Below are 16,262 nucleotides of genomic sequence, written 5' to 3'. Positions count from 1 at the left end.
TGTCCGGTTAAATATTATGATGCTAAGTATATTGTGTTATTTTAGTTTTTAAGAAATAATGATTTTGCAAGTTGAAACTAAATAATTAATATTGTATAATAAGGGTTTGAAATATAAAATACATTATTTTTGTTGAACAAATACTTTTAGAATTTTATATTTTAATTAATCTGATAATGAATATAAAAAGATTTTAAAAACTGCAAAATACTTTACTTTTCATTTCAAATAAATTAAAGTAAAAAAATATATAAATATTATCAATATAATATACTTAAACAGTATGAAGGGCATCTATCCCGCACCGTAGGCATCTATCCTCGCTAGTATTTTCAAGGTGGGGCAACTATCCATAGGGGTAGGCATCTATCCCCAAAAATTGAGGTCTACAAAAAGCTAAAATCTGCAAAACCTGTAGTATATAGGTCCAAAAAGACAAATCACAAATAAACATAAAGGATTAAACTAGTTACATTCATAGGTGTTATTAATGTAGAACCAATATTTATTAAATTATAAGCATATTTCAAAAAGTGGGGCATCTATCCCGCCTTTACCCTATAGATAGCAGAGAAAAAAAGAAAAATTAAGATCAATAGTGTTTGAAGCTGTTTATACAAAAGTAGCAGTTTCTACATACGTACCTGTAAAGATCGACATTTCCAGAGCCTATCTTCTTAATAAATTTCACCAGAATCATCGAGTCATATTTGAGTTTTGCACTTAGCAAACTATAATGACATTAACTACTAACGGTTCTTTTGATTGCCATCAATCTCAATCAAACTGAAATTGCACTTAAGCTATTCAAGCACAACCATAAAGGGTATTTACCTAAGTATGAGCGCTTACAGGTACCAATACCTCTACCATGGGTTTGAAGCAACAGTATTTGTCGGTACTCGACACAGACAATGCAATTTTTTTGTAGGCATGGCAAATTTTTGTTCCGTAAATAACCGTTAGAGGTGCTGTAAAGGTATTGGGTTACCTGTGCAACTGGGTTGAGGAGGTCAGATAGGCAGTCGTTCCTTGTTAAACATTGGTACTCAGCTGCATGTGGTTAGCAACAGTAGTAGTAGCAACCTAAACATAGTTGGAAAAAGGCTAGAGAGATGATGTTCAGGTATTCTTAAGCAATAGCATTGTCGATACTCGATAGACATCATGTAAATTTTTTGTGGGTATGGCAAATAGTTCCGTAAGTGACCGTTACAAGCGCTGTAAATGCTATAATAATTTTACATAGTAGATATCGAGTATCGACATGAATTGATAGCTTTAAACCCATGGTAGAGGCACAGGTACAATGGGCCGAGATCAGGGCTTTCAGGCCGACTCATTAGTGTAAGGCCCTATTGAGTCTTGATTACTGGCTATTTGACACGAGTGTGTAGAGGACAAAGCGTGCACATTAGTGCATCGATATACCATTTAATATGTTGCTTATTGAAACGGTATATAGAATTTTGCTTTGATTGACAGATCTATCGCTTAAGTTTGGCAGTGGTGGTGTCAAGAAGATTTTCATATGAAAAGTCGCTGCTACATGTTGGTCGTGGAAAGTGTAGAACTACGTCTTAACGTGCAATTTTGGAGAAGACGACCAGAAGGAAAAGGCGTAAGTATAAAATTGTGAACTTTTCTGATTCATAAGCACCATGCTCGGGGAAACCTGGACTATGAAGTTTGAAATCACGAACCCGTATTGAATAAGCGAGTAATCCTTCTCTGTTTGAGAGGAGGTTTGAGCCCAGCAGTGGGACGATAAAAAGGCAGATGATGATACTATTTAAAAACTGATAGAATTCCTGACATAATAATGCTTCACGTATGCACTTCATTCCTTTACAAACATGATTATCTACACTTTAGTTACACAGAGTACTCCTTGCGCTATCCTTGTGATTTTATAAGTAAACACTCCACATGCCTACCTGCCACTTATGTTCTACTGAGACACGCTATACAAATACAATTATTGACGAAGAGTGGACGCATTTTCATACTTAGATTTATTAGAGGGTACTATTTTGTACGATTGTAGAAAGTGAGTCAAAAGTTACCTAAACAAAATAATGTTACTACCAATACGATCATCCAAACTTTCACAAAGAAGGAATGAGTGTTAAACATCAAATTCGCTCAAAGCGTATTGACGATTCCAGACTTTAAAGTCTAGGATTCCTTCACGTTTGCTCAGTCATTGGTGTCCAAGATATACTTAGAAAGTACAGACTAACAAAGGAATAAATAAATAAAAATTATAACTAACTAAAGTTTCATTAATATTCTCTTGATATGAAGTCAAACCTGAACACTCGTTCTAAAAGAGCTTGTACTTTTACTATTAGGTTTCCATGACAACCATATTAAAACATCATCGAAAGTTAGGCATAATGAATGTATGAACTTATCTTTCAAGAGAGGTTCTATTTCTATCATACCTATCACACCCCTATGACATTTATAGTTGCAACACCACCCCTCAGGCTATCATAAAAGAAATTACACGGCCATCGGCCATTAGAAACCGCCGCCATTGTTCCGGAACTAATCAATTAGTAATCAGTCCAGCACCGTATTGACTTTACAATATGTACCAGTGTACACGTATAATGAGGGAATGTTCAACATTAATTGGTTTGCAAATCCAATTAGGTTAGCTCCGATACGCATTAAGCACGTACGGATCATTATAGATCACTAATGACCGCCGTCTGAGCTCCACTAGCATTCTAATTTTAAATTTAATTGTTTAATTTAATTAATTTTCGTATGTAATGTTATAGTCGGCTGTTTATAATTGTTTATTGGATGTTGGTTTAAGTTTGAATTTGGAATATTATTTTCTATATTTTGTGGAAGCTAAACAGAACAAGACTGCGTCGTGTTTTGTTTTTGGTGGTATGTTTGTTTAAACAGTGTTAGTGGTATTGGGTTGCCCGTGTAACTGGGTTGAGGAGGTCTGACAGGCAGTCACTACGTGTAAAGCACTGGAACTCAGCTGCATCGGGTTAGATTGAAAGGCGAAAAGGCTAGGCAGTTGACATCATTTGACATTTAGTTCATTTTAAAAGATTGAAAATGGATATTATGCTTAAGTTAATTAACTATTTCGAGAACTTTTGTTGTTACCTGAATAGAATATTGTAGCTACACTTTAATACCAAGGTTGATAATAATTATGATAATGTATACTCCATACTCATTACTCATTGTTCAAGGAAACAATTGAGATTCGTTATCAGACATTGTTAACTAGAATTAAGTAGATAGACATTATGAGTATATTTTGTAACTATGTAATTTCCTTATTGCTATCTGGATTCATTTTATTGGATTTAGGTATATTTATTTGTAACTTTGATAGTGTGTTTATTATCATTTATAATGATAACAATGATGTTTTTAATCGTGAAAGTAAGCTGCGTTTCTGATAGTTTTATAGCTAAATATTGTACGTAAGTAATAAACATAATACTCAATTATCTACGCTTGAATAATAAAGTGTCAACATTTCCTTGTTTGTATGTTTGAATTCTCAGGGCTTCGAAACTACTGAAACGATTTGAAAAATTCTTTCACTGTTAGGAAGTTACACTATTTTCGAGTAACATAAGCTATGTATTGTCTGGGTGTGGGAAGAGGTTATTCTGGGACACAGGTGAAAGGGCGAAGAAACAGCTAGTTAATTCATAAAAATAAGAGTCTGAACAAATTATGTCATCAAAAAAAAAGCGCTGAAAATACTGTCTTTCTAATACGAAACAGACTGAAAATGATTGCCATGACATAAGTTTGCAATATTATGTTCATACGTCAGATTTAAACGATATTATTTCCCCTTCCCGACTATATCAAAGGGGAATGTTTCAACAAACACATAAAGATCTTAATCTGCGACTGTTTTATGTTATCCTAATTCCGGCCACAATTGGCTGCATTAAGTTAGAAAAGATTTATTTTCCTGTATGTAAATTCGAAGTAATAATATTTGTTTTCTTAAACAAGTTAAACCTATTGATACATTAATTTGTATTAATTACAGTATTCATCAAAATTTTGATAGTGTCAATTTGAACAGTCTCAAATGATTGATCGCACAGTTTAATACACGAACTAAGTTGTATAATGCATTTCAATTTAGTAGGTGCTTACTACGATATTCTGTGTCGTAGCAATCTCGTAGCTCGCGTAGCCGGTCGTAGCTCAAACAAGCATACGTAGCGCTACGATAGAATAACTTGTGCTACCATCAACAAATATTGTTGTTAGCAAACCAAACAACTGGCTTGTACTTGCTCCAAAACCGTGTAACTTAAAATCGGAAAATTAATTAAAACTCCATTCTTAACCCAATATTGTGTATATGAGAGTTTCATTTCATTACAAATTAATTATTTTCTAACGTTAGGTAAGAAGTTTTTGTGTAATAAGTGATAGGTATGTTATAAAATATAAATAAAATTTCCGTTAATTGAGTAGGTTTTATTAATTTCCAAATAAGTTGTTGTATCCATTTATATTAGTGAAATGATGCGGGTATGTTTTGTAGAGCTGCGCAGGATCGATCGATCATAAAGTTAAGCATTACATAAGCATAAGCAAAGGCGCGATTGGTCCGTGGAGGCAGTATTCGAATATTCAGCTGTTATTTAAAATTTTTTGTCAGTAGTTACGGGTAAACAGAAGCCAAAAAGTCTGACAACCAGTCTAACCAAGGGATATCGGGTTGCCCGGGTAACTGGGTTGAGGAGGTCAGATAGGCAGTCGCTTCTTGTAAAACACTGGTACACAGCGACCCCAACATAGACGGGAAAAGACTCATGAAATGATGATTAGCGTTTATTAATTTCCAATTAAGTAGTTATGATTTTTGCTATATTTTAGTCAAGTCAAGTGGGTCTGTTTTGAAGCTAGTTTCCATAGAAGTAATTAATGAATGTCGATCAAGTATGGTCCGGTTATTATATAGCCGGTCGATATTGCTTACACTTGAGCTATTGTTAACTCTAGCATTGTTCTGTGTTGATGTAAGGATGCATACGTGATGATTTTCGGCCTCCAATGTGTTGTGAACAATTAATGGTGTTGTAGTATGTTATTGTGTTGGGAATCAGTTCTAGCTTATGTAAGAGAAATTGTTTACGATAAATTCGTGAAATAAAAAACTTATGATAGCGTTATTACAAAACTTAAGGAGGCGTTTGACTCTCAAAACTTAACACTAAAACTTAACACACGTCCTTTTAACTTCACAATATGAGGTTTTTGAGAATTTTATTCTTATCATTTTATATCGTTTTATCAAGATAATCCAACGACTCAACTTATTGCTTTAACATATTTTTTAAATGTATCTATTTATTTATTTATTAGGATTGCCAATAGGAGTCAACACAATTACATAACTTATGTAATGTACGAACACATTTTGGCACACTAACTGAGGCAAGATGACAAGAGGTGTTACAACTGAGCAAAACCACTGAAGACATTCTACGATACTGACTCCAATATCAAAGTACTACAACAAAGAAGGCCAACATAACACGAGCTTCATAAAACAAAAGCCAACCGCCACTATAAGATGTTCATAAACTCCACGACGGAATTAGGCGCAACGCATAAAGTCTATTGAAATGACAGCGGTCCCTCCCCTTATGTCGTTGTAGGAATTACGATGCACTTGACTTTTAATGTTCTGAGTAAAACAGATGTATTTGTTCTTCAATTGTTTGGTGAAATTTTTTTTAGGAAGGTTGTATGTAGACTTGATGATGATATTTTTTATAAGATCACTGTTTGTTATTTGCCTATAGATATTCTTAGAAAGGTCTCAACGGTATATAGGACTGTATACATTTCTTCTTAAAACACTTTTTTCAGAAAAACAATTCAGAGAATGTCCCGTTTTTCAATTTACTTTTTTGTGACATTATATTACTAGAACTGGTTTAAATGACTTGGTAGAACTTAACTTAAAACAAGCTGCAGAGGAAAAATAATACTTTTTACTTTTTAAAACGACCACTAGATTTCCCTTTTAAAGTCCTCAAATACCTAAACGTCCTTTAGAAATGACAATAACGAATCCGGGCATAGGCTCACGTTGGTACTTTAGTGACACGGGCCGACGTGGGTACATCGTGGTCACCCTAACACTCGCTAATGAAAATTCTTTCGGACATGCGAACACCCTAGCGTAGCGGGACAGTTTCGGTTCAATCGTTGTCACAGTTTTACAAACTTTGCACCGCAGTTTAAAATGTTTGATGAACTATGCCTCATGATTTGCTATGTATGGTGAAATGTTTTTGGTTTTGGTAGGATTAATAGTGGCTGGTGAAAATATGTTCTAAATTAGGTAAAATGTGTGGTACAGCGAGCATCAGGTACCAAAAGTATTTAATCACTTGTAATTATAACAAAACTTCTGAAAGTAAATAAATGCTTCTTACTTGCTAATGCTAATTTCAGTATCGGAATCCTTGCATATTTGTTAGTTTTCGAATGCAATATAAGTTTTGTCGGTCATTTGACTTTGCCAGCGATAATGATTCACCAGCCAGAGACTCTCTTAAAGTTTTCAGGTATAATTAATTATCTAGCCGATTACTACGATAGATCTAAGTTTTGCCCAGATTTTCCCATAGTCCAGTCATATTTCTAAGCTCTCACAGACAAGTAGACGTACAACCACCCTCTCGGATTGGTCGTTAAACTGCGAGGGGCTTCGACGCCCTCTCAATCGGAGCCTGCTGACGTGGCACCCGGCTTGTACCACTGACGGCCTCTTGTACCATGCTCGAGTGTTTTGTATGGACCATGAGGCGATGGCATGACAAAGTGATGTGACCTAGAATCAGTGTACCTAAGTACCAAAATAAGTAAAATAAAAAATATAATAACATTAAAAGTGTGTATTGCCACACTCTTATTATAGTCATAAACATTTGCGCTATACCATCCACATACCACTTAAGGAGAGCAACATTTCTTACAGTCAAAGTGTGGCAGTAAAGTGTTTAAAAGGATAACTTTATCAAAGTACACATATTACCCCACTAACCTACGCTAACATTACCACTATTAAAATCTACAATACCCGATCCAACTCAAAAGCAAGCTCCTACAAGTTTACGCATAGCAAACAATCCTTCCGCGGTTTAGCGATACACGGATACAGTAGGCGTTACAAAATAAAGGTATGTTATAAAAGGTAAAGTAAACTAGCGTTAGGGAAACTTGGTTATGTCAACGCTATCAAAGGACTCACTAAACTCTGCCCACGGCTGCCAGTGACAGATAAAAACGTCGGATTTGGTGGCGCGGTGTACCCGTGTCTTCGTCAGCAGTATTTACTTACCCTGGAGCTGTTTGCTCCTTTACCCTTAACCTAACCTTTAGGGCTGCTCTCCAAGTGATCAGAATAAAGCGGGTAAGTATATTAGTAAGCTATCTATCTGCACAGGTGTTCTTCGTTAGTCAGGCCGTAACTTTTAAAGATTAACTATTTATTAATAGCGTGTTGTTGAAAACTATTTTATAACTTTTAACTTTAATATATTAGTAGGTAGTTAATTGTGATGAAACTAGTTGCGAAACTTACCCATTAGAGTGGTTTAAATGTGAGGAGAAGATTTTACGGTTTATTATAAGTAGAGTATAATTCACGAATTCTGCGAAATTCCAAAACAAGTCCTGTGTAGATATTTCGTAGGCTACTTATAATTATTTAAAATTCAATAATGATACTACACTACACTGAGATAATACATAGGATCCGAATTATGGATACAGTAAGGACTTTTTCCTCTTCAATATTGGATGCTAAGTTCGTGACTTGCACCGCTCGTCCTATTGATTCTGCACTCCTTCTCCAACACTTTACATATTGCTTATTTAGCATTATTTCATTTCGGCGTGCCGCTATTTGTCTTTCGTGTTTTGCTGATATTGTTATCGTTGTTCACTTGTTCCACGTGAGATTCAACTGCTGACATTGTGAACGTGATCTTGTATGAGAGTTTATTTTTAATCCTGATCTGAGATGTCTAGTCTCATTTATTGTATGGAAAGTGTCAATTCATACAATATAATGCCGACGTTGTTTCGTTCTTATTTTTATCTGAAAGTCGCGCTTTGCTTGGATTCGTTTTGCTCGGCGCCTCATTCGAATTGTATCGCAACGGCTGACGTTAGAGATATGAAAGTGTGAATGCACTCATTATTTTTCTTTGAGATTATTCTAGCGAGCTCTTCCCAAGCGTATCAATATTTGTGCAAAATATTTGTTTCAATTTATTGTCTGTTTATACAAACAGAGGTGGGCGTGGGTACGTTTACTAGTGTTTGTACAGGTTTGTATTTTGTACTTCAAAATCAGTGTTCTAAAAGATAAATAGAACAAAAAGTACTTTTTCTGCCGCTGACATTTAAAAAACTCTTTTGATAAAATTATTCTCATTCTTTGAGCATCAAAAAAATCTTTGTTCTATCAACAACAAAAAATGGGCGGAAATCTGGAAACCAAACTTTGGAATCCGGCCATCGAGACCAAAATAAGTTTAAACAATTCTCGAAAAGAAAGGGAAAGTTCTGGACCGAGGGGTTAGGGGAAAGTGGCGTCTTACGGGGAAGGCTCAAGGGATCCCTTGGCTCCGACACGCAAAGCCGAAACCGCGAAATCTCCGGGTCCCATCCGTCATAATTTCAACGAAAAAGCCTGCTCCTTTAGGCACGCTATGTTTGTTTGAATTGTCGATATAAATATGATATAATATTAGTTGTAAAAAATCTCTGTTTATATGAATTAAAATACGTGTATGTATACAATAATTAAAATATTGTGATTGTAAATGCTAAGCTCATAGTCATCCAAATAGTGTTGTTTTTAACCTGTATCATTAAAAATGGGAATATTATTTTAAGTATTTCTATACATATAAGTACTCGATGTATATCTACCAAATATTTTACATAGATCTTTTAGTATAAAATAATTCCTTTTATACCTTTCTAAACAAAATAAAATCCTCAACATTTTTTTATATGAAGTAGAGCCAAAACGCGTTCCCCTTAAATAACGTTCTACCAAACATACTCGTGAATTTTTACAACGTGAAACATAGATACGTTTTCACAATGTTTTTTGGACATTTATTTTATATCATAGTCTATGGTTATGATCGTAAAAGAATATGTATTTACGAGGTTGCATTTTACGTTTTAAATCAAATTTTGTCGACCCTTTTGTAGGGGTGTTATATTTATGTTATTTATTTAGGAAGGAGAGGTACACAGGAACGCGTAAATATTTATTAGTACTTATATTTATAACCGTCGCTTGTCTTATGGGAGAACTAAAAGAATGCAACGTGTCTGATTTTTTCATTTGTATTCTTTCTTTCTTCCTAATAAGCTGAACGTATTTTATATGGTTGACTATATGCAGTGTTTCTTCCTTATAATCCTTAATGCAGTTTTTAACCTTTTCAATTAAAAAAAAAACGTTCAATTCAGTTTACGTTAAACTCTTTGAAGAGCTGAAGCAATTATTATACTGTCCTTTGTTTTTATTTTCAACAAAACATTATAAATTCAAAAATCAAATCACATTCATTTGTTTTACTCGTAATTATAAAAGCTTCCAGCCAGCCATTTGTCAAAAGGTTACATACATATTCGAAATTCAAGCTTCGTTTGTTGGCGTACAAATTAGAATCTGTCAAACGCTCTGTAAAGTCATGGTAAAGTCGCATTCATTACTGAATGCAGTGGTCATTGCGATGGTCGAGCCCTCTGGCGGTATGTTTTGGAATTTCCCTTTTTATACTAACCTGAAAGGTAGCTTTGGTAGCGGGATTTCTATAGAATTGGTACTTATGTGGGAAGCTAAATATTCGTTGCGAAATAATGGATGTATTTGGCAATGGATTGGTTGTACTGTGTGATTAAATTACGCTATGTAGTGAATCGTGTATTTTATCGTCACATTACGATGTTATCTGTAAACTGGCATTATAGAAGGCTGTTAATATACCAGTTATTTTGTTAAATATTGATGATCAGCCACAATTTGGCCCACTAAGCACCAACCTCAACCTAGTTGGCAAAAGGCCCTGTTGATAAGCAATTAAATTTGAACTGTCCATGTATACCTAAATAGTGCCAACACTTCAAAATACATATTATGAGTTTTTATAAGATGTAGGCACGTAGTACCTAAAAGTCATTCTAGCAATAAAATTATTCACCGTGTGAGGCATTCATTTTAAATTTTCTTTTTTTATACTACTTCTCTTTTAAATTTTCTTTTTTATACTACCTCTCTCAAAATCAAAGGATTGCTTTAGTAATTCTTGGCATTTCTATAGACGGGCAATGTAGATTATTTGCTATTCAAATTCCGATGTAAAAAGATATTGATCAATATGATGAGATGTTCGAAGGGTGCTTGATATTATAGTTTTTTTTTAAGACATTCTTGTGTAGAAAGAAGCTGTTTGATGTTTTTTTGTTTAGTTTTTGGTCGCAAGTTTTGCATGTTTACTATTGTTAATGTAAAGCAGAAAGTTTTACTATGTAGGTATACAGCAGGAAACTGACTTTTTGACTGATTGCTTATTGAAGCTATAACTACAGGGTCTACAGAAGAATGGAAGGATTTAAATTGTTATGAGTTTGGTGAAACCACGGAAAACATTAGTGTATCGATTTCGGTGACATCGAATAATGAGAAGAGTTCTAAACTAGTTCTGAAATCAGTACCTTTACTTAGAAGTATTTCATTCTTCTATTCAATTCTTCATTGAAAGCTAATTACTTATGTTTTCAATATACTTTTCCTCGACCGAACAAGGCACTCAGCAAGAGTACAATTTATCTTAGAAACTTTCATTGCATTACCGAGTTGACATTAAAAACCGCTGGTTCCCGTACAGTGAAGTTCTCAAGAAAAACTCGCAAACTGGCTGAACATTAGTTAACTGCGTTCGAGTCATTTAGCGAAGTTGTTAGTACTAGTTACGAGTTGTTTTTGCGAGTTTCTATTGATTTTTAGTCCATTTAAGATGTATTACAACATGAGAAACTAGTATAGGTTATGTTTTATATGATCGTAATACATTATCCCAAATTAGCTTATTTAATTTAAGAAATTTTAAAACCTGCACTTAGCATTGAAACTGAAAACAGATTTTGTACCAAGTCAGACTGAGAGACACGTTAGGTAAAGGTAAGTATGTATATTTATTTTTCATCCCACCATCTCGGAAAGAGTAGTTTTACCCTTTGATATCTGAGCGCAAAAGCCGTTTTTATCCTCTAGAGCGGCAAAGTGATTTGAATTTAGAACATCGTGTGCAATACTCCATTTGTGACAATGTTGATAAGACTTTTCAAACAAATACATATTAAATAAATAAAATACTGCTTAAAATAATTATTCAATTAATTAAGTAATTTTTATTATTGTTTTTTCATAGATTGTTAACCTCGTTTCATTTTTAAACTGCGTTTTCAAATAAATGAACTTTAATACGTACGGTAGACTGCACATCAGTGGTAACTGTCATGCACCTTAACTCAATAGTAATAAGTACGATTTTCCTATAAAACTGTTACCACTGACCTGAAGTTGTCTGTACTTCTATTTAATTTGATACTCATATGTGCGCGCCATTTTGTTTTTTTTCCTCGATGAAGTGGGATGAAAAGTTACGTGTTGCACTCGAGTGCAAAGATTTTTCACCTTGTGCTCTTTTGATTCCCTCGCTATCGCTCAGGATTCTAATTATTGAAACACTCGCTACGCTCGTGTTTCAATTTTAGAATCCTTCGCTTGCTCGATCGTCAAAATGAGCCCGCGGTTAAAAACAAAACTTTGCACTCTTGTATAACAAATAACTATTATTTTCACTGGCCATATATGTCACTTACTTGGTTCAAACAACCCAAAACAGACAGAATAAAAAATCTTATTTTAATGAAAAATTCTCGAATTTATTAAAATTAAATTCTATGCTATGTACCTAACATGTGCACTTGTACATATTATGTACAATTTAATTAACCTCTAATAATATAATTTTATTTAAAAATCTTCCAAACTGAAAACTCCATTTTTTAAACAAAATACAATCAACTTTACAACGTCATTATTATCTTCATTTCACATTTGATTACGTAATAAAGTTGTAAATTGAATCCATTGAGCACAAACGTTGTGAGGAAACACGTGCTGAGCATGCATCAATATGCATATGAAAATGAAAATCTGTTCGCGCTAATAGGGATATGAGGGTAGGTATCGATATTTTACTACTCGATACTTTTATACCGACTCGATACTTCTATATGTACTCTATTTTTTTCAGTTTTAGTTTTGAGTCAGTTTTACTTTTCCTGTAATTCATATATTGAATATTTTCACTATTTTAGTAAAATATATATTCTTCATGTTGAAAAAGATCAACCAATTATAATATGTTTTCTAACATTGCTTTTTTTTACTCTAAACTTATTTTACGCTGCTTCTAAACTCTTTCCCGTCCCCGAACAAAATATAGACCTACACAGAGATAGTGTATCTAATAAAAGAATTTTGCAAATCGGTTCAATAGTTTTGTAGCCTTTGTTTGTACCCAAAAAAACAAATATTTAATATATCATGTAATTTACTTATTTTCTTTATTAATGTGCTAAAACAATTATAACTACTAACTTATCGATATATTTTCGTCTCGATACCATATCCCTACTCGCAAGCTGTTGGAGCAGTAAATAAGATCCGGAATAAATATCCGGCCGCCAACTGAACCCGTAGCCTTCTGTCTCTGTCTAACTAGGTGCGAGAGAAAGGGAGGTAAGAGCCACCAGTGTTGGTGACGAACTGTGATAGTCCCTACGGCTTCCCGCGAAGTGATTGACAGTGCAATCGATGCACAGTGGGTTGGTAGTGGTCTAAGTTTGGTCATAAAATATTATGGCATTGTTTTCTATACAAATCTTAATATCTTGCAGAAAAGTCAAGAAAACAACGACATCATAATGGTTTTGAATACCGAACACCAACAAAAAGACCTATATTTTTTTGCAGCAGAAGTTTTTATTATACGTTATATTATAAAATGTCTATCTTATTTTATCGTCATGATAATGAGAGATGCTAGTTTTAGTACAGATACGGCAGCAAAACAGGAGAAATATTATTTTGGGAGCCGCAGACAAGCAAATCACAACAAAACCTGCACTTTAGTATACTAAGTAGTCAACTTATCAAAATTAACATAAAATTATAGTATCATATTAATTTCTTGCCTGAAATAAAATCAAATATTATTTCTCCTAACACAACCAGTTATAACCACTGTGCAGCGTAACGTTGCATCGGAAATAGAAACGTTAAATTCAGTACTGCGCGGTGAGATTTGGAAGTGAAAGGTTTATAAACCTTCACTTAGCAATTTTGCACCGATCAATGCACCAAGCCCAGATTACATACTCTACAAAAAATATATATATTTACCTACACAGTGAAAGGAACTTGAAAAGGTATTAAATATAGCAAATAATAAATATCAGGTGTACCAGAATATATTTTCACCTATGCCTAAGAAAACACACATCCACTTCTAAAATTAACTATCGATCTACGTAGGCTTTATCTCGACAACCAAAATATCTTGAAACAGCAAGCCTAAACTAACCCTAAACATTTAACCGCCTATTCTGCTTACCAAGACACGACACTGCGGACGAAGGTGTTATCATGTACTAATTAATTTTATTAATATCGATAGCTAAGCACCAATCTATCTTGACACCTTACCCCCCCTTTTCATTATACAAATTCGCGAGTACGGGGCAATATTAGGCGGTAAGTGAGAGGTCTCATTAAGCTGGGCGAATGTAACAGGTGACGTGTAGTGATTTACGCTGAACGATAAATCGGAGCGTGTACGTAGGATGTAGGTACGTAGATTTATTGTTTTAGATGAAGATTTCGTAATCGATTTGGTAGTTTGTAGTTGTATCGATTGGGAATTTAATTTAACTGGGTAGTAGGTTTGAGTGCTGTGAGTGAGTTGACTAGAACTCCTTTTAGAATGATTTTTATATTGCAAGACTGAAAGCCAAAAGTAAATAAAAATAACCTGCTTAAAAATAGGTAGATATTTCTTTACCTACCTTTTTTAGCAATACCATTTTATGGAAAAGTAAAATTCAAGTGAATCATAGAAATATCTGTGAGAAATATTTATCCAATAAAGACAACAAGTACGTAAATCACTACATACTTACAACAATCATTTGATATTCAAAGTAATTTTTCAAAGTGGGAATATCGCAGCTTGCCACATCATCACGGGAGAGGGTAGAAAATTGCAGACTGCCCCCGCGTCACGTATGTTCCTCACATGAATGTGCGAAGAAAGCCTACCTAGAAAGCCTCTTATATTATTTTCAGTTGGTTCAAAAATATATGTTAGCTCCGGATTTTTTTGTCTAATTTGTTTTTATATATTATGTTGTCGATATGTTTAACCCGTTGTATGTCACTACGCGAGACACTTTTTAATTTCTGTTGTTTTATAATTAGCGAATTACAAGCAGTTAATAAATAATAAAATTGATAGTTTTTGTTGTAATTCAACAATGTATTTTTAATGATTCGTACGTGTAGACGCAACTTAGTTATTGCATGTGTTATGATTTGTTTTGAAAGTGACTAAATCTGTAACCCGTACGACAAGAAAGTGAATTTTCTTTCAAAAAATCTACTTTTTGTGCACGCGAATTATTCCTGCCATTTGTCAAAAAATACTCTTTTCCCGGTTATTAAGTTTATTCAGTACATTTAATTTGAAAACTTCAACAATAAACTTCCGACCTTAAAATCTAGGTACAACAGAGTTTCAAATAGTGCTTTGACATAATTTCTAACTGAGCCTAACTTTTGGGACCACGGGGCTTAGTGAAACTTGTATTTTGTATATTTATTTAACTTGAAAGGGTAAAACAATTAGGTTTGTAGGATTACAAGTTTAAATATAACTTTGGGAACAACGATATGGCTAAACAAGTAATTTAAGCATTGGTTCTGTATTACTTTATTTAATGTTTGAGTGGTTGTAAATAATCGACCATTGTACAATTTTGTGTTATTCGTCGTCAAAAGTCATAGCAAATATTATTCTGAACTTACTAGACAACAAAAATAACACTCGTCTTTATGACGGGGGAAAGTTAAACGTCTTAGTACATCAGCAACATCTTGCAACGCAGGTGTCGCATGGGGAAAGTTGGGGTACTCTGACACCCCATACCCCCACGAACGGGGAGACGGGGGATTTTTTGTCGATTTAGACGTAAACACCGTTTAAGACTCGCCGAGTGTTATATCCTTGTTTCGAGTATCGCTACTGTATAAATTATAATGTATGAAATATGGTTGTTTGTGAGTTCGTTCAAGAAGGTAGTGTTTTGTTTTATTACCTTCGCGCTGTGTTCGAAATTTGAACTGTATTTGTTAGAATGTAAATATAGAACATAAATTTAAATATCGAGGTCGTGTAATTTTTTTTTTCTTTTTGCTTTGTCAGTATCGCGATTCATAAAAAAATAAATAACATAAATGACGTATGTAACTAAAGATATAATCAAGAAAATAAATAAAAACCATGTCGCTTAAAAATGCTCGCAGCACTATTGCTACGCCCGCCGCAGCGTTTCGTAACAGTTTTTAAAGAGTCGCGTCGGGTTAATTGTGCAATTATGTCAATAAAAGGCTTCTTAAAAACGTGCATGCTTGTGAAACTTTTGTATGAAGTTAAGGTAAAGTAAAAATAAATGTACCCATGAAGTGAAGTATTTTTTTAAGTGTAACTTTGTCATAGGCATTGTAAATGAGTGGCAACTTGAAAAAAGTCAGTGACTTGTAATAATATTAGGAACTTGATATTTTTAATTTTTGTGTGGGATTCATTTATACCCTACCGTACGCTTTAAATTACTTTATTCTCTTAACCTTTTCTTACCTTTAATATTTTTTTGACTGTTCAAATCTTTTGTTAATTTTAGGTTGTGTGTATTCTTACCACCAATATGTATTACCCAATATGTATTTAAACAGTTAACTACATTAAACTCAAATTAACATGTGCAATATGAAGTTATGTCATATGCTAATTTAGTACACAATTACGAATAGTGAGGGGTCTATTAACGAGGCGTAAGTGTCTGCGGGGCGAACT

The sequence above is a fragment of the Helicoverpa armigera genome, chromosome 10 (assembly GCF_030705265.1).
Source record: "Helicoverpa armigera isolate CAAS_96S chromosome 10, ASM3070526v1, whole genome shotgun sequence".
Lineage (NCBI taxonomy): Eukaryota > Metazoa > Arthropoda > Insecta > Lepidoptera > Noctuidae > Helicoverpa > Helicoverpa armigera.
The sequence above is the reverse complement of the archived record's forward strand: the minus strand, read 5'-3'. Positions refer to the sequence as shown.